Raw genomic sequence first — 22889 nt, forward strand, 5'->3', positions numbered from 1 at the left:
AGGACCAGGCGGCCAGTCAACACGACAGAGCGGTGCATCATTAGCAGGGGTGGGCAGGAGGGAATGAAGAAGGGAAAAGATGGGCCTTGAGAAGCTTCTGGAACTTAAATTAAAGAGATCTGGCAGAAGCATCAGGGGGCAGAGAGGCCATTACAGAGGGAGGCTCCTGTGGAGGAAAGCAATCCACCCCACACTCTCTGCTTGGAATAGCGTCTGATCTGCAGAGAATTGCAGCTAGATGACTGAAGGTCTCTAATCAAGGGTGTATTTAGGGAAAGAGTGGGATTTAGTGGGATTGCTGGCCCCTGAAAGCCTTGTGTATGATGCAGAGGGTCTTGAATTTGATCTTTTCAGCCACCGGAAGCCAGTGGATATATTTTTGGTCTAGAGAGATGCGGTCCCTGGGCTTGAGGCCAAGGATAAGTCTTGCAGCCCTGTTATGGATTAGTTGAAGTTGATGAAGTGAGGATAAAGGCAGATTGAGGAAGAGGCTATTGCAATAGTCCAGCCTAGAGAGGACCATAGCTCTTGAGACATTGAGTTTCTGTATGCCTGCTGCTCCAATTTTCTGCATAGATCAATCAAATATTGTGCGTTCATTACAAACAGAGCTCAAAATTAGGATTGGATAAGCAGGAGTTACAAGCAACACCTGGGTATCCAGCAGTAACCAGTCACCAGGAGCTACCACTAGGAAACAAGGAGGTTATTAGTTTTCCTAGGGAGCCAAAAGTAGCTCCTGGTAACTGTTAGTTTTAAGCTCAACTGGCTCTTCTGGTGAGCTTGTGTATCATATCATAGAGTTGATTTGATTTGAGTCACATACTTGAAATAATCAGAATGACATTTATTGTTTTAATATAAATAATTGATTTTGATGGTAATAATTACAAAAGGCAATGAAAAATAGAAATGTTAAGGCCTATCTAGTGAGATTACTTCACAAGCAGTAATGAATTAAAAACAAATTATTTAACAACTACTCAAGTCACATACTTTTCCATTTTTTATACAATGAAAACCGTTTCCAAATTCTGTGCAAAAGCTTGACACTGTCTTTGTTAAACATTGTAATGAGAGACACTCATCATTTGAATCTTGAAGTCAACCTTTCCACAAGTTCAAGTTTGAGAGGGAAAACCTTGTTTGCAATGTTCTGTGTCATGGACTGGGCCCTGGAAACAAAATCGGGATTAATTCCATGTGTTTGCATGGCCAGCACATTCAATGTCAGATATTTGACAAATTCAAAATCCATCTGCTAGAAGATTGGCTTTGCCACCTACTGGTTGCTTCTTTTGGTAAACTCCTTATTCTAACGAGGCATCCCGAAAGTTCCCACAGTTTTTGCTTGTTCCCTTCCAATGTTCTTGTTGTGTGCAAGTGCAGCCAGTCTTGTTGTGTCCTTCATACCATCTATACCAAAATATAACATTTTAGGCCTGTACTTGAGACACATATTATGGAACACATCCAAATCTCCCATGTGGCAGAATTTGGTGAGTCCCCTCATGTCTCATGAAACCATTTTGTCGTACACAATCTTTTCAAGTGCTTTGTGGGGAGGGGGCCTGAAACCAACCACCTTTTTTTCCTCTCCTGCTCCTTGCTCAATGGTCCATGTGCACATTCGTGGAAATGTTTGTTTACTTTCCAAGAGTGTATGATAGCACAATAGTACATTAATGAATGCCATTTTTCAAACAGAATATCAACAGATCCATCACAAGTTTTTAAGCTCCACCAAAGATGGTTGCTGATAGACTGTGATTAGACCAATTTAAAATCTTTTCTGTAGCCTTTTATTTACAGCAGCTGTCATTTTTTTCAAAATTAATTGTGCGTCGTGCCATACATCATATTGATGCTTTATGTCTGAAAACTGCTCTCACATGACCTTGGATATCGAAACGTGCCTGTCAGTGGCTATCAGGTCTATTTGCATTGCTCTGGATTGCAGAAATTGAATGGATTTAATAGAATCATATTCTTCCATGCAACAAAAGATGTACATTCAGATACTTGCATGATGACTGAACTGACTGTTTCTTTGGTCTCCTTGTCTTGTAAGTGGTGAGTGCAGTATTTAGCAGAAAAACCTGGACTGTCACACTGTCCATCAGCAGCAAACCAGAGCCTTTTGCCAGCGAGAACATTGTCCATTGGCCTCTATTCCAGTGTTGATGCCTGGCTAATAGCGGGGAACAAGAACTCCTTCTGATAGTTGTAGTATTGGGTTTTTGAAAGGAACGCAAGTCCCAGAAAGTTAGTAAAATGTGAAATTGTACTGAACGTTGATCTGCTAAACAACACAGCAGATGAACAAAGTAAATTTCCAGCAGGCATTTTTCCAAGTATAAGTTGAGCAGACCATGAAAATAAGCTATGGTGGTATACACAGCTACCCCTGATCTTCAGGTGGTGCCTTTGACTACACAAGTAAACTTCACCAATGGCTCCCCACGAATCCTCCTGAGCAATTTATGATCACATTTAATCATTTTCATAATCTCGATCAGGCAGCAGTCAAATACAACGTATTTTGGTTCCTTTAATAACCAATCGTCCAGAAGTATAGTGTTAAGGAGCAGCTGTACACCTTTGCAGGAGACCCTGCTCCCCTTCCCCCATATGTTGGGGGCATGAGACCGTTCCAGATCCTAAAGAAACTAATGATGAAGTAAAGAAGTGAACTTTTAAATACAAAAGAAGAAGATTACATGTGCACGAAGTGCTGCAGAGAATCAACCGTTCAATGTATGTAAAGCTGCTAAAACGCAAGGTAGACTAAATCATCATAGAAGCTGGCTATACATAGTGAATAGAAAACAGGCAAAGTCGCCATTATATAGAAACTCGATATCGGTAAGCCAGGACCCATGAAGTGGGAAGGCAAAACTGTGTCGCAGCAAGAATAAGCAGAATCGTGGAGCTGCAATTTGAGGTTGTCTGGCCTAGAGTCAAGACTGAAGCAGCCAATGTCAGCTATCTATTCTGGAAATTAGCAAATGTGCAGAGGATGAATATTCTGTTGTTAAGGTGTAAAGAAAGAACACCAAGAGCGCCAAGTTTAATTCATTTAGAGAATTTAAAACCTGCAAAATGGACCAAATCGTGGTCTCCTGTCACATGAGCCAAGCATGAAAATAGAGTTTGAACTTGGAGTCCCAGACACGATAGTGAGTGGTCTCACTCTTGTGCATTCTCAAAGACAAGGATACATTGCAAGGCCAAGTACAAAGACAATCTTCATAGCAGAAGGCATGGGTGATGACAGATGCTAGGCTAATTGGGTGGTGAGGTAGTGTCATGCCCCATCTCCTTGCACCTGGGTTTGGGCTTACATGCTGTTAAATGAACTGAATGTTCCAGACATGGCACAAGCATGCCAACCAATTGTATTAGTACATATAACTAAGGGCTTTATAGTTTTAAGACCAATGAGAAACTGTGTATCTAGTGTTTCTGAAGATGATATGTTTTGGAGGTAGGAATGTATTGTCCACCTGATAGTGGACAAGCAATCACAATCCTAGTTCCTAAAGAAAAGTATACTTAGATGTTTCCCTTAGCCAATCCTGACCCTTGATAGATTTTTCATTATTGCTACGTAGTATAACATCACCTCTGTCGTATTTTTGGTATAAAAACTATGCTTTGTGTAAAGATCGCTGAGAGACTGAGCGTACATCGGTTGATGATCGTTGTAAACTCCCTGTTTTAGATCATTGTTAATAAAACAGTACTTTGCCATCTCCCTGAGTTGGTTCGGTTATTTGGATTTGAAATGATTCAGTATGATCCCATCCATTACATATGCACGTCCCTTAAGTGCCCTAAGCTCAATAGTTGTTTGAGATTCCATGGTGGTGGATAAGTCCTCAACACTAGGAAGAGTGAAGTCCACATCATGAGCACAATCTGCAATCAGTAGCAAAGTTGCTTCAATTATTTCTATGTGTGATATTTCTGATTTTTCCACATGTACTGGGAAAAACAGGGAAAATGTTCAGCTTCTTAGATAGAATTATTGTAGAGGGTGTTGAATGTGTTAGTGGTTCTTCAAGCAAATCTGAAACATCTTCTGTGTTGTCGTCTCTTCTGGGTGACATTGTGTGCTGTATCAATGATCCAGGGTTACTTTCAATGAGGCACTGCTGACATTCAATTCAAATTCCGGCCCCTGGACATCTGCATCATGACAGTGAATCTTGCGAGGACCATGCTGAGCCTCAGAATGTAGCTGCTCCCTAGTGACAATGGCTTGGCGACCAACATCATTAGTTTGTGTAGTTGTCCGAGTCTTAATGCTTCTCTTCTTCCTAGGCCTCTAATTTAAGAGAAACAAAAACATGTTTAATTTATAGCACACATACATAATATATGAGTTAGAACATGAAAATGTAATATCAATAAAATGACTCCTAAACAACTTCTTTTTAAAAATAACCTTTCCTTTACGTACCCGTGTTTTCCATATTTTCCTTGAAACAGTCAAATTGGATTTGCCGACTAGCAGACCAAGCTGAAAAACAGCATTTTTAAATTGTATAAACTATGAAATTTGCTCTTCCACTTAAAGAATCATATATACATATATACATATATAACAAAGAGTCACTATGGAAACCACTAAAAATATTTAATATCACATCCCAGTTAAAATGGATAATAACAGATATTTTACAATATCTTATGTATACCTCTTGTCCGTGTGTCTCTTCAGTTTCGACCGCTTCAGTAGTACATTCCTTGTACATAACAAATTCAAAGAACATTGAATACATTGTTAAACAATTTAATGATAAAATATTTTCTCACACAAAGTGCATCTTGCGAAAGTTGATTTAATGATTGTCAACCTTACAATATCAGTTAAACTATGTAAAAAGATACAGTTAATTATCTGATTAAAATGTTTTAATTAGCATAAAGTTGAGCACTGTGTACATCTAACATTTTAAAAAGACATAATTGAAAAATGTATCACATAACCTTCCGAGATGTCGCAGGGAGTTGGTGTGAGATCATCCTGCAAAACATATTGATTAAATTGTGGCCCCTTTAATGTGTTGTAGTGTTATTTTTTTCATCTATTCCATTTTTGGCTGAGCATCTTAAGTTTATGAACAAAAACATATACCAATCATATAGTGAAAGGGTCTATGTTATTCTGTGACATGGTACATTTTTCTGAAGGTTTACTTTCATTGTTGCATGTGTTTCTGCGATTAATACATCAAGGTTGTTGATCTAATGCTTTGCAATTTGCTGACAGTATTGCAAATTATCAAAAAAATAACTTAACTTAAATGTAAAAAAAGATAGATATTGTTAATCTATAACAATTAGTATGAATCAATACATTTTCACTTATCATACCTCATCCTCTAGACCGGTTGCAGTGGGAGAAAAGTACATTGTTGAAGTTCCAGATCCGTCTGTATAACAGTAATTGTAATAAAAAAGATGTAAAAGCAAAATAAAATATAAAAGGTACATGCAAAAGATGGTCAATATTGAAAAAAAGAAGCCTACAAGCCACTTTTTATCAAATGCTAATATTATACATAACAATAATCAATATGTTCGAAGTTGAACTTGAACAAATACATATTTTATATAGTCGCATCTGAAGGATTAGTCTAAAAAATGTACTTGAAAGGTGATTGAGGTTGCTGCTGACTGCGGAATAGTGGCCGATGTAGCATCACAGTCCTTTAAATGATGTATATGTTCATTCCATTGTACATTAGTATTATAATTTAGACTATATCAAAACCGATAAATAAAATGTTTGTGTGCATGTTGTTTGGCCTCACAAATAGGATGTTGGATGTTTCTGTGGTTTCATCCACGGTAATGGTCTGTATTTCCATCAGTGCGGTCTAGGTAAAGACAAACATGGTGATTTTTTAAAAATGACCTATTTTTAAAGGAAGTGATGTGAGTGTGTGTTTGGAAATGCATCTAATTGCACTGAACTATTCGAGTGTCCCTAAAGTAGGGATACACAAAATAATCTAAAGTTAAATATGTATAAACCACAGTACATCGTGTCACGAAGGAAACCTGTGTAATAAAATATCAATGAAAATATTCCCCAAAAACTGAAAAACGTTCATGATGTTACCTCTTCACATACTTTTTCTATATATTGAGTGGTCATTTATAAGACGTATTATACAGGCACATTTATAAAATGGTAAAATACATTTAAGAATCCACATGCACTACTCACTTAGGTCAGCGTGTGCTGAAATTCAGTTTGAACTGCATTGGGAAGTAATTTGCAAAGGAGACTGGGGCGGCACTTTTTAATGTACAGTGATTGGTCGTAAACATCTTCTGAGAAGTGCATCCTGCAGATGTATAATCGATTGCCGCTCACATCATACAAGACATCCTTGGTTCTGCTTTCAATTTTGGGAACTAGAAATCCGCAGCTCAAGAGCCATTTTCTTGCCAAATTTACATCCTTTGGAAAAACATGCAGGACCGTACTCTGACTTTTAGCATGGTTGTTATTAGAGCAACCCAAAATGAAACAAGAAGGCATTGTTGGATTGTCCTTAGGATCTGTTAAAGAAATGAAAATAAATATTACTATTAAAAAAGTATCACAGTGAGTAAACCAAACATCACATTACTTTGAGAATAATAAAAACATCCTTTATAAAAAATGTCACCTAATGCAAACATGCATTGAAAATATGGACCACAAAAGATTACATTTGGATACAATACTCTGTAATGATAGGTGCTAATTACAGAGGTAAAAATGCATAGGACAGTTGATAATGGTGTAGACTTTTTGAATAAAATAAAATGAGAATAGGGTGTGCACTGAGTATAAAACAATAGAAAGTGACCTAGCAGAGAATGTTGACACTGCAGAAAACAATAATAAAAGTGGACTAACCTTTACTTAGAAGAACAGATGAGCCAATGCAGCGTGCAAGGTAAAAAGTGGAGCGATGGCAATATCTGTTGTCGATTTCACAGATGTTTTCTTGGTAACTTCTAAAGTGTTTATAAAGGCTTACACAAGTGGGTGTGTATGTGAATGTGTGACGTGTTCAGTCACACCCACCAGGCATCTATGATAATGTTTGACATCCTCAATCACGCCAGTGCAGCCCACTTGCGAGCACAAGGCCACAGGTGCAATCTGCCATTGAGAGCATAGGGGGATGGATGTGGATGAGGGGAGTGCAATAGGCCCAGAACACAGTCAAAGGAGACAGACATATGTTGATTGCAGGGACAGGGTCTTCAAAGGGAAGTCTGGAGACACTGGGTCTGGGGTGGCCATGTGGATAAGGGCCCCCTTGCGAAAGAAACCTTTGAGGTTTACATGGTATTTGGCGCCTTGAGTGTTCCCATACTGCCAGGCCCCTTGCGAGCGCATGCCCACAGATGCGAACTATCATTGACAGCGTAGGGGGATGAATGTGGATGATGCGAGTGCAATAGGCCCGGAACATAGTGAAAGGACACAGACATGTGTTGAATGCAGGGACAGGGTCTTCAAAGGGTATACTGGAGACACCTGGTCTGGGTTGGCCATGTGGATAAGGGTCCCCATGCGAAAGGACCCTTTCAGGTGTACAGCGTATTCAGCACTTTGAGCTTTCCCATCCTCCCAGCCCCCTTGCAAGAGCACGCCCACAGGTGCGAACTGTCACTGATAGCTAGATACATTAAAGACAAGGTACAAAACAAACAGTTCAATTAATTACACATATGGCTGGTTGTTGGTTACAGAAAAGCATGACAGAGCCAAAGGTACTATCATTAATATGAATCAGGGCTTGACATCCTTAGTGTAGTGCGGTAGTGTCCTAGGATTAACGATCTTGCATGAATAGCCATGTTTTGAAGCTTCTGCGGAAGGACCAAAGGGAGGAATCAGACCTTAGAGAAGGCGGGAGTGCATTCCATTGTTGTGCCGCCATCACAGTGAAGCAGCGTCCCCTGGCCTTTTGCCTTTTGTATTTGGGGGTGGATAGTAAGTGCGAGTGGGTGGCATAAGTTTGTCTGTTAGACTGAGTTTTGGACACTTTACTAGAGAGGTATTTGGGAGAAGTGTTAGAAAGGCATTTGTGCGTAAGTGAGAGAGTTTTAAACATAATGTGCATGTGAACCGGCAGCCAGTGGCCCTTCCATCTAGCTGCAGAGATATGCTTTTTTTTAGGAATGTTCAATGCTGCTCTTAGAGCATTGTTTTGTATGATCTGGGGTTTTTTGATGTTTTGAATGGTTGAGCTTGCAAAGAGGGTGTTGCAATAGTTTATCCTTGATAGAATGAGTGCTCTGGAAATCGTGATGCAGCTCTTCGATGTTAAGAAGGGTCTGCAAGCGTTTATGAGTTTGGATGTGTATGCCGCCACATATGCGTTTACCTGTCTATTTAGAGAGAGTGAGGAGTCCAAGTAGACCCCCATAGTTTTCAATTCTTTGGAGTGACTGATGGAGTTGTCGTCTATGATGAATGATTTGGAATTGTCGTTGAGTTTGTTTAGTCGTGTTTGAGTTCTCACTAGGAGTAACTTAATTTTTGCATTGTTTAGGCATAGTCATGTTGAGCCATTCAGGCTTGGATTATTTGATATATTTTTCTCAGTGCATTAGCATCAAACTTGTAGTTGCCAGAGATGGGAAGGAAGATCTGGGTGTCATCTGCATAGTTAGTCTAGGAGACACCCAGCCTGTCTAGAAGTTCGAAGAGGGGCTTCATAAAGACATTAAACAGTGTCAGGGAGACACAGGAGCCCTGGGGAACTCCCCAGGTAACTAAGCCTGGGGCCTGGGGCAGCTGCTGTATTGGAAAAAACCCTCATTGTCCGGTTAGATAGGCAGGATTCAATCCTGGTGACGGTTTTGGAGAAGAAGTGAACTGATGAGGAGAGGTGAGGGCGTAGGATTTTATGGCCCACCAAGTCAAAGACTGCAGAGAGGTCAAGTTGAAGGAGGAGGGCCAGGTTCCCTTTGTCTATGATTTCATCCACTTGGATTTTTAAGTCCAAGAGTGCTGACTCTGTGCCGTGACCTGGTCAGAAGACAGAATGGCGCAAGACAAGAAGGTTATTGGTTTCTAAATATTTTGTATTTGCATGTATACTGCTCTGTCCAGTATTTTCCGTAGGAAGGGGACTGTCATGATGGGAGTAGTTTGAAGGGATATTAGGGTCTAAACGTAGGCTTCTTTAGGAGTTGAAGGACCCATGCATCTTTTAAGTTGGTAGGTATATTACCGGTGGAGAAGGAGTTGTTAATGAGTGATGTAATATGTGAGGTGAATTCTGCTGCACAGTCTGTTATGAAAGATGCTGGACAAATAGCACCTTGCCACCTGCAGAGCTTCAGGCCTTTGATAATGTTGGTGACTTCTAAAATAGAGACTGGTCTGAATTCAAATAGGTTGTCGGCTTGAGGAGGTGGTGGTAAGAGGGTGGAAGGTGTCTCAGTTAGTGATAATTTGTTTTTTTGGTTGCAATTTATGTTTGGAATAGGGAGATTTTGTCCATTAGTGCCTTGTGAATATTGGAGCACCAGGTGCTGTCTTTGAGGCAGCTTTCTGGTGGAGCGACTGGTTATTCAAGTTCTCACAGGATGGTGAAGAGCTCTCTTGGGCCAAAATTAGCCTTTTCGATTTGTTCATTATAAGTTGAGCTTTGGCTAAGAGGATGGCTTGTTTGTAGGATTTGGTGGATGAGGTGAAGTGTTCTTTGTTGGCAGGTTAGGGAGACTTTTTCCACATAGTTTATGCAGCTCACTTGGAGGACTGTAGAGCTTTAACTTTGGGGGTGTATCAGGAATTCAGGTGAGGTATTGGTGTGGGCTTGCATATGCTCATGGGAGCTGTTTTGTTGATAGTTAGGAGTGTTAAATTGTATACTTCTACCATAGATTTAGAATCAGTAATTGATTGTTGGTAGTCCATTATAGGTTGTAGCAATGGGAGCATGTTTGCTGGGCGGATGTTGGGCATATTTCTAGATAGGGCAGCTGGTGCAAGTTGCGGTGTGCCACAGATTTGACAATTCTTAGGGATAGTGAATGAGATAACGTTATGGTCAGACCAGGGACATGGGGTGTTGGAAATGATGTTATTGTTACAGTTAATATTGTCGAGCCAATCTAGTGTGCGCCCTTTGTCATGAGTGGGGCATGTTATTTCTTGGGTGAAGCCCAATGCTCCAATAGAGTTGGCTAAGGTTAGTGCATTATCATCGTTAGGGTCGCTGAAGCTTAGGTTTACATCTCCCATGAGCATGATTCTGGAAGAAGGCTTAGTGTTGCTTGAGAGAGGAAGTGCAATGTCTTCTTCAACAGATAGCAAGGGACCAAGTGGTCAATAGATAAGGTGGATGGTTAGTGTAGCGATGTCAGAGAGGGATCATTTGATGGAGGGCAGTTCTCTGGAGTGTAAAACCTGGTTGGACATTTCTCTGATGTCTAGGTGATTCTTGGCTGTGATGGCAACACCTTCTCCTTTCGTGGGCAATCTGTCCTTTCTGAAAATGGTATAGCTGTCTGTGATAGCGAGTGAGAGGGATGGTCCTGTGGCAGCATGCAGCCAAGTTTCCGTGATGGCAATTAGATCTAAGTTGTTTGAGTTGATGAGGTCGGATATGTCGAGGGCTTGTGCCAGGAAGGATCAAGCATTAAAAAGTGCACCCTTGAGATGAGTTGGGGATGCATCTGTAATGACCTTACTGTTGGCAGGTGTAGGCATACTGTGTGCAGCAGGCACCAGAGTGCGTGTAGCATCACCAGTAGTAGGGGGCAACAGTCTCTGAAATGCATGTGGTAACACAAGTAGTGGAGGCAACAGGCTCTGAAATGCATGTGGTAACACAAGTAGTGGGGCAACGGACTCTGAAATGCATGAGGTAACAACACAAGTAGTGGAGGTAACAGGCTTCAAGATGCAAGTGGCATCACAAGTAGTGGGGGCAACTTGCTCTGAAATGCATGTGGTAACACAGGCAGTCGGGGCAACTGGCTTCAAGATATAAGTTGCATCATGAGTGGTGAGGGCAACAGGCTCTGAAATACATGTGGTAGCACAAGTAGTTTATTACTTGTTGAAACCCGAAATCCCAGTCTTCCATAATCCACCATGTAAATGCATGATATTCCCCAAGCCTGTACCGCCTGTGTAAGAGATACAGAAATAGTTTACTTGAATGAACCAATAATTGCATTTCTTTTGTTGCGCTACCTTGTAAAATGTAAGGCATTATTATGCTTTAGAAATTACCTTTTCGTGCAAAGTACTGACAGTATATGTGATTTCAAGTAGGGATCAAATAGAAATGTGAACTCACATTCCAGCAAAAACAGTTTGGGATATACTTCCAAGTGAAAGAAACGTAATTGTTTGGACGATAAATTGAAATCTGAACACTTTAGGTTTCAGATTCGAATTAGTAATTTATTGAATTTACCAAAAAATTTGTCTGTGATCCATCGAAGTTATATTGATGTAGGGAAACAACATATTATGTAAGCTGTCTCGGCTGTCAAACACACAACATATATAGAGTGAATTTACTTGTTACTTGGATTACGAGGCAAACTCTGGCTCGAAGTTCGTGCATAAGAACCATCATCATTCGCAACACATATCTTGTAAGGTAGGCAGCCCTGAAGTCATGCAGCTCGGTAACGCATATCAGTGGTGTGTCTTCATCGGCAATGTAGGTCAAGCAGCCATAGTTCTCTCTACAACAGCACTGAATAGTAAAGAAGCACAGAATCAACAGTGAGGTAAATAGAAATGTTTCTGTTTGCATACATTAAAGAAAAGAGGTTTCCGATTAACATTGAATGTTAAAGAAAGAGAAGCGAAGAAACAGACATGTTACAAAAAACACATTGTGAAAAGACAAGATTAATAGGCTCAAACTTTAAAGGTTCGCAAGGACACATGTTTATTAAATATGATTTGGTAAATACATTTGTACATAATATAGGAAATAAAAATCGACTACTGAGTTCATTGATTTTATGCAGTATAAGTACCGGTTCTCAGTGTGCCGTACTTGGCAGAGAGCTGAACAGAGCAGAAACATGTCAGGGAAGCTCGAAATTAAATACACTGGCATGAAGGAAAAAGAAACTCCAATGTTGTGTGATCAGGATAGGTTTGTTTACACTTGTCGAGGAACGAGGTGTCTTGGCGTTTCCATGGAGACACGTCACTAGATTGCACACAGGGGACGTAGACACGAGATATGTATTGGCATTATGAAATGGGGTGTGAGCGTCTAGAGATGTCAGCGTTAGGGGCAGGTGATTTGAATTAGTGCTGCAACAGCACTTGGGGCAATGGATCAATGGATAAGATTAGCACAAGATGGCAGTACCCAACCGGTAGTTTTCACATGTGTTAAAATGTGAAAAACTCTGGTAAATTGCAATGGAATTTTTTTTTGAAGAACGATCGATGTATGCTCGGAAATACATGCCCGATCGTTTGGGCCAAAAGAATTTCTGATTGAACGACCCCTTTAAGATACACACACTCACTGAAACCCACTACAAATTCAACCATAAAAACGAAATATAAACACTCCATACCACTGCAAATCCAAACTAAACACTCACTTCAACTATGGTATTGATGTAACATGCCTAATAATTCAAGTGAGTGTCTAAGTGCCTGGTATGTGAGTTTATGGACCAATACTGGGGGGGGTCACAATTCGTTCTGAGCGGGACGCTCAGGAAGGTTGGGGGAGTGAGACCTGGATTATAAAAAAAGTACTAAAGTGGTGCAATGACAAAAAGAATGCTGATGGGATAAAAGAATGAGGGAGGTGGTGAAAGAATGAGATGTGGAAGCACGTACGCTGCCGATCGTCTGTGTTGACATTGTCTGTGTTGACTTATCTATTTATGTATGTTATTGATATGAATAAATAATTAATACACTGCAGCCTTATTTTGCCACAAATAAAATGTGACTGGCGGCTATTAGTTAGGGGATTCAGACGCAGATAAACACATTTTATAATGTGCGCAATAAAGACTCTCGCATCCCTCTGCAGAGCATCCTATGCTGTTACGCAAAACGGGTATCTGACTGGCAAGGGACTCAAATACCCAATCATCTGCATATAAGGCTTCATGCAATGCCATGCTTCTGGAGGGCTGCTCGGCAGCTCCTACACTTCCTTCGTGGATATGCTGACAGTCAAGAAAGAAAGCTATCCATAGTAACCAACTCACGACAGGCACCAAGATGACACTTTCAGGCCGATTCATGGAATTAATGTGCGCTGAAAATTTCTGTGCAAGCGTGCGAAAGCGTGCGAATCGCAGCGCAAGTGCGAAAATCGCAGCAAAACCCGCGCACAGCGGTGCATGGAAGTCAAAGCGTGTAAATCCATGGATGTGCGCTAAAATCCTGCCTGGCGCACGCGGGAGAACACGTCAGCAAACAGCTTGCGCTACGCGCACAGTGAAAGCGCACTTTGCGCCGCGCACACAACAAAAGTAGGCGTAACACGGGGCGTAACACGCAGAATGGGGAACAACGCATGAAAATGTGGGCGTTACGGGGGAAGTACAGGAGGCAAATGTGCGGTACGCCCAAACGCGCACCTACAACACGTATTCATGGAATCGGACAGGGCTAACGCGTGCGCCAAAAAAGACGCGCTAATCCGGAAACACGTACGCCAGCAGGAAGCAGGCGTTCGTGGACCCGCGCAGTATAAAAGTGCGCGCAAACAACAAACAAGCTCAGACGCTACGATGAATATACCGTTCCTCACAGCGGTGGTCGTGGGATACCGTAGGAGGAGGAGGATAGTCAGGGCCAGAATTTTTACACCCAGAACCAGCCTTTTTGGGATGCCTGATGACCAGGTGTATGGGAGGTACAGGTTTCCACTTCACATAATACTCAACCTGGTGAGTGAGAGGGAGGATGACCTCGCATCACCCACCCTATGCTCCCAAGCACTGAGTCCCTTGGAAAAGGTGCTCAATGTACTACACTTCTTGGCTACTGGGTCATTTCAGCAGACAAGTGCCATAGTGGGGGGGTGTCACAGGCCACGCAGTCACGCTGCCTACACCAGGTCTTGGCGATCATGACTGCACACCCCTCAGTCCGCAGGCACATATACCTGCCCAGAACACCTGCAGAAAGGCAGGCTGTTGTCCAGGATTTTTACGGGGTGGCACACTTCCCCAAAGTGCTAGGTGCCATTGATTGCACCCATGTGGCTCTACGTCCTCCCAGGGCATCAGAGCACATCTATAGAAACCGCAAGCACTGGCATTCCATCAACGTGCAGGTAGTATGTGATGCCAAGGGAATCATGACTTCAGTATATGCCAACTATCCAGGGTCCACCCATGACAGTTTCATATACAGAATTCAACCCAAAACTGGGACCTAGAAGCTGGGCGGCATGGCAATACATGGCTGCTTGGTGAGTATAAATGCCACTGCACATGCATGCATGTCAGATACTGAGTAATGTCACAACCTCACTAATGATACCCATCATCACCTCCCCAGGGGACAGGGCCTACCCTCTGAGCACCCACATGATGACGCCAATTCGGAACCCCACCACACCACCAGAGGTAAGATACAACACAGCCCATATTGCAACCCGTGGCATAGTGGAGCGCACATTCGGAGTGCTCAAGTCACGCTTTCGCTCCCTTGACCGTTCTGGTGGGCAGCTGCTACACGCTCCCCCAGTAGTGTGCAGGATCATAGTGGCGGCATGTGTCCTGCACAACGTTGCAACACGCCGGGGCCTGCCAGTGGACATGGTGGTACTCCCACATCCCCAACCACATGCATGGCCGCTGCGCATGGGAGGGTAAAGGGCACGCGGTGAGGCAGCCCGTACGTAGCTGGTGGCTAATTACTTCACCTAAAATCACACCCCTGTGGAGTGCACACAGCCCTGGCACATACCAGCTGACAATCAATGATGATGACATAAGGGACAGTCAATTGTCACAACCATACCAGCGTGAGATTGGTCACCTGGAAGTGTTACATTGTGTGTATCACTACCTACCCAAAGACAACCAATGCTGTGTCATTAAAAGACATACATTCATGCTGCATGAATGACTACCCCCTAGCAAAATACAACATGAAAATAGCGCCATGTCACCCAACCCCTCCCCATCTCCGCCACCCAACACACCATGGCATGTCATGCAATGTGAAAGCAAACAATGCAATGCACAAGACCTGACACAAGTGTCACAAAGTGCACTGTCCCAAATGGAAACAGCCCACAGACAATATGCTCCCAGTAATCAATAACAAACAGCATACATGACCAAATGCTTACCACCAACACAATACATCAACACAGCATGAAACATTGCAAAAACATGACAATACAAAGTAAAAGTAGTGGTAGTCTTACAACCTGAATAAGCCAGCACATCGACCCCTTCCAACTGCAGAGTGTTGCTGCCACGCAAATGTGTCAGTGCACTGCATACAACATGAACTCCATCTGCAAAGGAGACGGCCTTGTGAAGACATGAAGAAGGTACCTGCAAATTTTGAGGAAGACATGGATGCACAAGCACATATCAATACACCATGCAGTGGTCAATACAACAACAATACCCACTAGGGATGTCCACACAGTATTGACTACAGACTGCCCACACAGCTCATGGGAGCCCAATGTTACTGTGTAAGTCACTGTCACTTGCTCACACCCTTTGCAAGCCCATGGAAACGGGAAGCAGGAGGGGTGTGTGTGTCACGAACCCAAGCATCTAACCCAAACTCAGGACAAGCCTGCATGTGCCCAGCCGGAATACACAGTGGATGCCCACGGGAGACACACTTCAACACAAAGTAAAAAAAAAAATTAAAAAAACCAAGGAGGTTCGAGGACAGGGTGCACACCAACACCCACCTGCGTAGATGTTGGGAAAAAAAATACCTCCAGGGGCTCATGGCCTGCACGGCTATGCCATTGTGGGAGAACTGCTGTTGGTCTCTTCACCCTCTGCTGCTGCATCAGGAGGTGGTGGTGCAATGGGAGGCAGCCCACGCAAAGCCCTGGTATGGTCCTCCATGGCAGCAGGCATGCGGGTCTGCAAGGTCTGATTCTGGAGGATGATAGTGCGGAGATCCCAATGCAGCACCTCACGGGTTGCCTGCATTTCTGCACGCATGGCCTCGCGTGATGCCCGGATCTCCTCACGGGTTGCCTGCAGCTCAGCTGAGAGCAAACGTGTGAGCTGCTCCAGCTGCTGTTCTGCCCTAAAATTTCGGGAAGCCTCAAGTTCAAGCAGATTCTCCCTGATGTTATGGAGTTCTACGCTCAGGGCTTCCCTGTGGCCCTGTGACTCTATTAATATGGCTTCGCACAGAGTCTCCAGTGCCGCCTGTCGGTCCCTGTTGGACGCCAACATGTCTTCCCTGTGTGATTGGCAAATGGAGTCTGTTGCCTGCTGTTGGTGCTCCATCTGCCTTTCAGGGGGGATAATGGAAGTGGCCACCCTCTCCATTGCCTGAGCCACCATTTCAACTGATGCTGCCTGTTGGGTTGCCATACCGTACATGGAGTTTTCCCATACAGTGTTGCCTGGTGGCACACGGACACCTGTTTGGGACAAGGCGATCTGCACCTTGCTGTGCTGGCACTGCCTGAGGCTGCAGGACTGCATTCCCCCTCTGATCTGCTGGCCCAGGAACAGGATCAGATGTTGTGGAGTGTGACTCTGCATCCGTAACCGCCAAAGGCGGACCTACCAACACTGACATCCCCATAGAGGGTTCTACCCCTGGTGCAGGTGGGTTGGACAGAACAGAATCCCTGCCAGAAGCACTCACCTGAAACAGCACATAAGTCTAATCATCCGAATCAGCACCTGAATAGAGGTCTGGGGAGGTGCACCCAGAGGCACCCCTGGACAGTATGGTCTGCAGTAACAAATGGTTTTCACCCACCACCACACCACGTCCTCCACTGGTGCTCGGTCGTGGGTGAGATCCCTCCTGGGTCTGCACCATCTCCTGAACCTCACCAGCATCAAGTGCGTCATCACCTGCAAAAACATGAAATACAACAAATGCAAACAGGCATGAGCACCATAGCACACACATAGGCCTGACAAGACAGAGATCCTGTACATGATTTACACATGTCCCACATGACTATAACCCTGGCATGCATGCACTGTCAATGAGTTGGAAGGGGAGGCAAAAAGCAGACACTGAGGACACCAAGATGGAAAAGCAACACACTTGCTGCATGGTGGGTAGAACTGGCATCACACATTAGCCTGTGAGTGGCATGTCCAATACACATACATGACACATGCCAGCACACAGATGGCATGTAGCATAGCCATGGTACATTAGACAACTACAGCGATATGTCAGTGAATGAGTACTGTCACCCATCCATGTGAGATGGACATGATGAGATGAAAAATGCTACATAGTGTGGCAAAAGATGCATGTGCCACACACTGCAACACATCCAGTGTACAATAATACAGTGATTGTAGGCAGATGTACACATCAATGGTTGGTCACTTTAACATGACAGCAAACAACTATCATATTCCACATTTAAACAGGCCCCAAAAATTAATGTGAGCAGGCAAATACTCAATCAGCCTGAATGGTCTGATCATTCACATAACAAAGCAACAAATGTGGGCCAATGTGGGGTGTAATGAATGACAGAAGCATGTCACATATGTGGCATTAGGGCTGAAAAATGCATAGCAAAAATGGGGAATTGAAACAATCAGCCAGAATGAACACTGAAAAAATCTGAACAATGCTGTTGCAAGATGACAGGTCAAGGGCAACTGCAGTAATGTGGCGCTAATTGGCTACTGTGGGCAGAAGGGATACTGTCATACCCAAATCCAAGGCACGAGAATGTATTGGAGGAAGCACATGGGTGACCCATACCACTCTTGAGTACACACCCTCACCTGGCACTCAATCAGAACCCGTCACCCAAACAACATACACATGGCTTACACACACATGCATGGGCACTCACCGGACAATGCGTCGTAATCAGGTAGGTCTCCCACGCCTTGGATCTGTTCCTCTGTGACGAATGTTCCAGCAACAGACTCATGTTCAGTGAGTTGGTTGTCCTCTGGTGGAGACCCACCACCAGTCACTAGAGTAGGGGCATGATTTGAGGCCAGCTTGTTCTTTGCTCTGCGTTTCAGGTCATTCCACCGCTTGTAGCAATCATCAGCTGTGCGCCTGACAAATCCAAGGGCACTAATGTGGTCTGCGATGGTCTGCCAGTGTGCCCTACGTTGACCAGGTGTGGTCTTGCACCCTGCAGTCACCACCATTTCGCGGCTATGTTCCGACACATAGGCCACAAGTGCATCAAGTTCGGCATCATTAAAGCTAGGCTTCCTCGACATGCCGGAGTGTGTAGCCGTGTCTGGGTTCTCAGCCTGTAATGCAAGAGCACCCTTCTTCTTCTTTTTCAAAGGTGGTGCTGATCCTGAGTGGCTTACGCCGCTCTGGTCAGTAGGGGCAGAAGCGCCGGTGGACTGTGTACGAGGAGTGTGCGAAGGCACAATGACCATAGGTCTTGGTGCAGGCATTGGCTGCAGGGTGATGTTGGCAGGGGCAACGTCAGTCTGATGGACCTGGACCGACACTGTCTCGGCTGGGAGACTCAGAGCTGGGGTGGCTAGAGCTGCAGCTGCCCCTGCAGCCTCCCCACCCTGCCTACTTGGGGCAGCAGATGACATTGCTGCCCCAGATCCACGTGGCCTGGTGACAACAACTTGCACCGCCACACGTGACTTAGACTTGCTGACCTGGAAGTCAGCCTGGGAGTCTTCCTGTGCCGGTTCAGGTGCCACAATGGGTCGGTCCAACAAGGGCTGAGCTGGGATGGTGTCAGCTACGTTTCCCACAACCATGGGGGGGTGGGGCATGGGTGTCCCTGATTGGTCCTCCACACATGGGGTTTAGGGGCACCCTGCAAATCCTTGCAACGTCCTCTACCACGCCCCCCACGCCCACCTTTTGAAGGTCGGCCACCTTTGCCTCCCTTACTGCTTGGTCGCCTCCCAACCATGGCACTGATTTTGTTGTGCGTATGGGAGTAGCAGTAAACTATTGTCCTGGGCAATTGGGGGTGAAAGGGGTAGGGTACTAGATGGAATTCGTACCCTAGTGCTCTAGCAAGGCTGTCTGTGACCCCTGGGGGAAGATGACGGGTCACGCAATGCACAGGCACCCCGAAAACAAAAATGAACGTGCACGCAACCCATCGTAGACCACGTGCATGGAAAAATGAACCCCCACTATGCTTTGGCACCCAGAAACACAAAAATAAGCGTACGCATAATACACGCAGCCTACAATGACCTCTGAAGGGGTACGCGACAAACGGGGCAAGCACAGTTGGTAAATACGTGTGCGACTCACCGTATGCCTGGAAAAAGAACTTGAAAAAGACGCGCGTGTGCGCGTTGGCAACACCCCCGCCAAAAGAAGAATTGTACACTGTCTGATGAAACAGGACAAAAGAAGAAGTGAACACTGTTTGAGGAAACAGGGCCAGCCACGAAATAGAACGCTGTCAGAGCTAACAGGGAGTACGAACTTGAAACGCTGTGAAGTAATCGCGTGTGAACCGACAAGAAGTACAATATTCACCCACTCGCTCTCCACGAAAAGCATGTACAAGTAAATGGCATCCTACAAGTACCTTTTAAACCGGCCCACACGTACAACGTCACTTACGCGTGTACGCGCTAAGGCCCTTTCCTCCATTTACACAGTACTGACACTCGGACATGCAGTTTTTGCACATGTACGATGAACATGCACCCTTGTTGAGGGAAATGCCCTTGCGCATCACGTCACAGACGCGCTTATGCGCTAAAGGGCCTTTGGTCCAATGAATTTGCGTATGTGTGGTGTATTCACGTGCTGATTCACTATGCACCCGTCACGAGGGAAACACCTGCGTGCATAATGTCACAGACGCGTGTAGGCCCTTTCCTCGGATTACACGTATTCACACGCGGACGTGCAGTTTTTTCACGCGCGCTGAGCCACTATGCCCACGTCACGAGGGAAACGCCCACGCGCGTAACGTCACAGATGCGCTTACGCGCTAAGGGCCTTTCCTCAAATTACATGCAGACGTGCAAGATTTTCATGTGCCAAATCACTCCGTATCAAGCTGGCCACGCAACAACACACGGAAGACCATGCTCCAGCCCAGAAGGCCGAATTACTGCCCCCCAGAGCCCCGAGCATGCTCCCACCTGCCATCTGCTGCTGCCTGCCTGCCTGCTGCCCACGTGCCCTGCTTTATGGTGCCTGCACGTCAGCCAGGGTTCCAGTTGCTGTGTCCACCCCTGCTGGAACAGAAGACTCCCGACTGGGATACCATCGCTCCACAGCCCAGCTCCAGGACCCAGTTGCCCACCCACGCCTGCCTCGGGGGTCGCCATGTCGGGGCAAACACCATCTGAGACCACTGGTGACCCCCAGCCAGAGAGGCAGAGGGCCACCAGCTTCAGTGTGAAGGAAGTTGGTGTCCAGGTGGAGCATGTCCTGGGGCATTTTGATGCCCTCTTCGGAACATCACGCGCCAACAAGGAAGGACAGGAGTGGATCTGGGACGACGTAGTGGTTGCCATCAACGCGGAGGGGGTGGCAACCCGCGACATAAAGCACGTCAAGAAGCGCTGGGAGGACTTCAGGTCCAGGACCCTCTACAAGACCTGGCGCCTCGCGGAGGGGGGCCGGGTCAGCATGAGTGACATCCAGATGAGGGTCCTGGAACGCGTATGCCCAGCGCCCCACGCCCAGATCCTTCAGAGGAAGGCCCGTCTGGAGTTGAGCGGTAAGTGGCCAAGCATTGGTGTGTGAGACAGGGCATGTTGCAGTGTGGTGGTAGTCTGATACTTGCCTGTATGTGTGACATAGGCCATGTATGGATGTGTATGTGCAGGGACATCATGGTCATGCATGTGAGACCAGTAATGTGTGAACCACATGGTTGGTGCATGTGTTACAATGCAACATGGGGAGCTGTATGCCAAATGCACACATGAAAGCATGCCAGTCTCTGTTCTTGGACATGGAGGGGGTGTGAGGGATGGGTGCTGCTGTCATGTACATGTATGGTGCACATGTGTGTGTGTCTGAGAAGTGTGTGTGTGACTTTGAAACGCCATGGATGCATGACACATGTCCGTGATGATGTGTAGATTCACTCATGCAGTGCGGTCACCGTTGTATGCACTGTGTCTATCCACTGTGTCTGTGGTGTACAAGCCATGATGCATTACCCTCTGGTGATATGTGTGCATGGGATCAGTGTGAGCCATGATGCATGTGAGTTTGAAGGCAACATTTTGGTAAATAGAGGCCCTTGTACATGGATGCTGATGTTGATTGCATGCACCATGCCTGTTTCTGCATGTGTGTTGCGTGCATTCACCCATGTTGTGTGGAGGGACAGGATGGAAGTGACGTTTGACACTGCCACTCATGTGTTATTGCTTCCTGTCTAGGGGAATATTGTACTGTACCCTGATGCTTGTGTTCTATGTCTCCCTCTACGCAGCGTCAAGTGAAGAAGAGGGCGGCGCAAGGCCCAGCCACCCTCCCAGGACTTGCCATCATCTGGAAGCGAGGTGGCTGGTGCCGCATCTGCCACTACGGCTGTGGTGGAAGGGCCAGGTGAGCCCCCACAGGGGCTTGCAATGGCGGAAGACGGTACGGAGACATCCAGGTTGATGGTCTCCACAGAGGAAGAGGAGCCAGCTACTGTGCCGCACATGGGGCCTGGTGGGGGTAGTACCACTGGTGCAAGTGGTGCAGTCCAGGGCCAGGAGGCAGCACAGGTCACCGCAGAGGGGCCTGTGCATGGCGCTGTCCTTGACCCTGTGACTGCACCACCATGCACCAGCAGGGATGCCCCGTCCCAGGCCCGTCCGCAGGTAGGGGAGAGTGCATGTCTTCTGCCTCCCCACTACCTGCGGACTAGGGGTCCCATGACCGTATGGGCTCCGTCCTGATTGGTGTCGCGTTGCGCACGCGTGACCTTCGTGATGACGTGCTGTTAAGGGACTTCAATTCAGCACTCCAACTAAGTCAATGCCTGGTCTGGGATGCCCAAGGGAAGCCCTTATTTATATATTTTTATGACAAGTTATAATCTGGATGATAAACCCTTGTATAACGCCCCTCTCTTTGAATCCCCCTGACCTCACTGAGCCAAGAAGTAGGTTTGTTTTGCAAATTAAAAGATTTATTTGAAAATTAAACAATATAAATATATATATTTCACACTTTTATAATAGATTAATATTTGATCGTACACTTATGAATATGACAGTGATCAACAATGGATAATATTACACTAGCACACTTTTGTAATCACTTAGGAGTTGGTATAGAAAGGATAAGGTAGCTGAGAATACTTTTATGGTTTCAAGGAAATTCAATGATGGAAAAGAATGCAGTACAGAAATAAACTGATATGGTTTCAACAAGAGATAATATAATCACTTTTTCTTTTGTTTGGGCAATTCACTCCCCCCTATGCAATATAAAGAGATGGAAGGAAAGCACACAGTATTCAGGAACACAATCAACAGGCGATACAGATTCAGTTCAAATTCTAGTAATCTTGGAACAACCGGTATGCTTTTAAAACATGCAGAAATATTTTGAATGTGATTTGTACTGAAGTGAAAATATGCTAAAAATGATTTTCATTCCCTATAGGAGATTCAGGGTAGGTTATCGCTACTTAAGATTGGTTCAGGTCAACACTACCAATTATTCAGGAATGGTTATCAGATTGAAAAGCTGTTGGAAAAAATTGTTGGAAAGCTCAGGATCT

The sequence above is a fragment of the Ambystoma mexicanum genome, chromosome 4q (assembly GCF_040938575.1).
Source record: "Ambystoma mexicanum isolate Mex_15411 chromosome 4q, UKY_AmexF1_1, whole genome shotgun sequence".
NCBI classification, from domain to species: Eukaryota; Metazoa; Chordata; class Amphibia; order Caudata; family Ambystomatidae; genus Ambystoma; species Ambystoma mexicanum.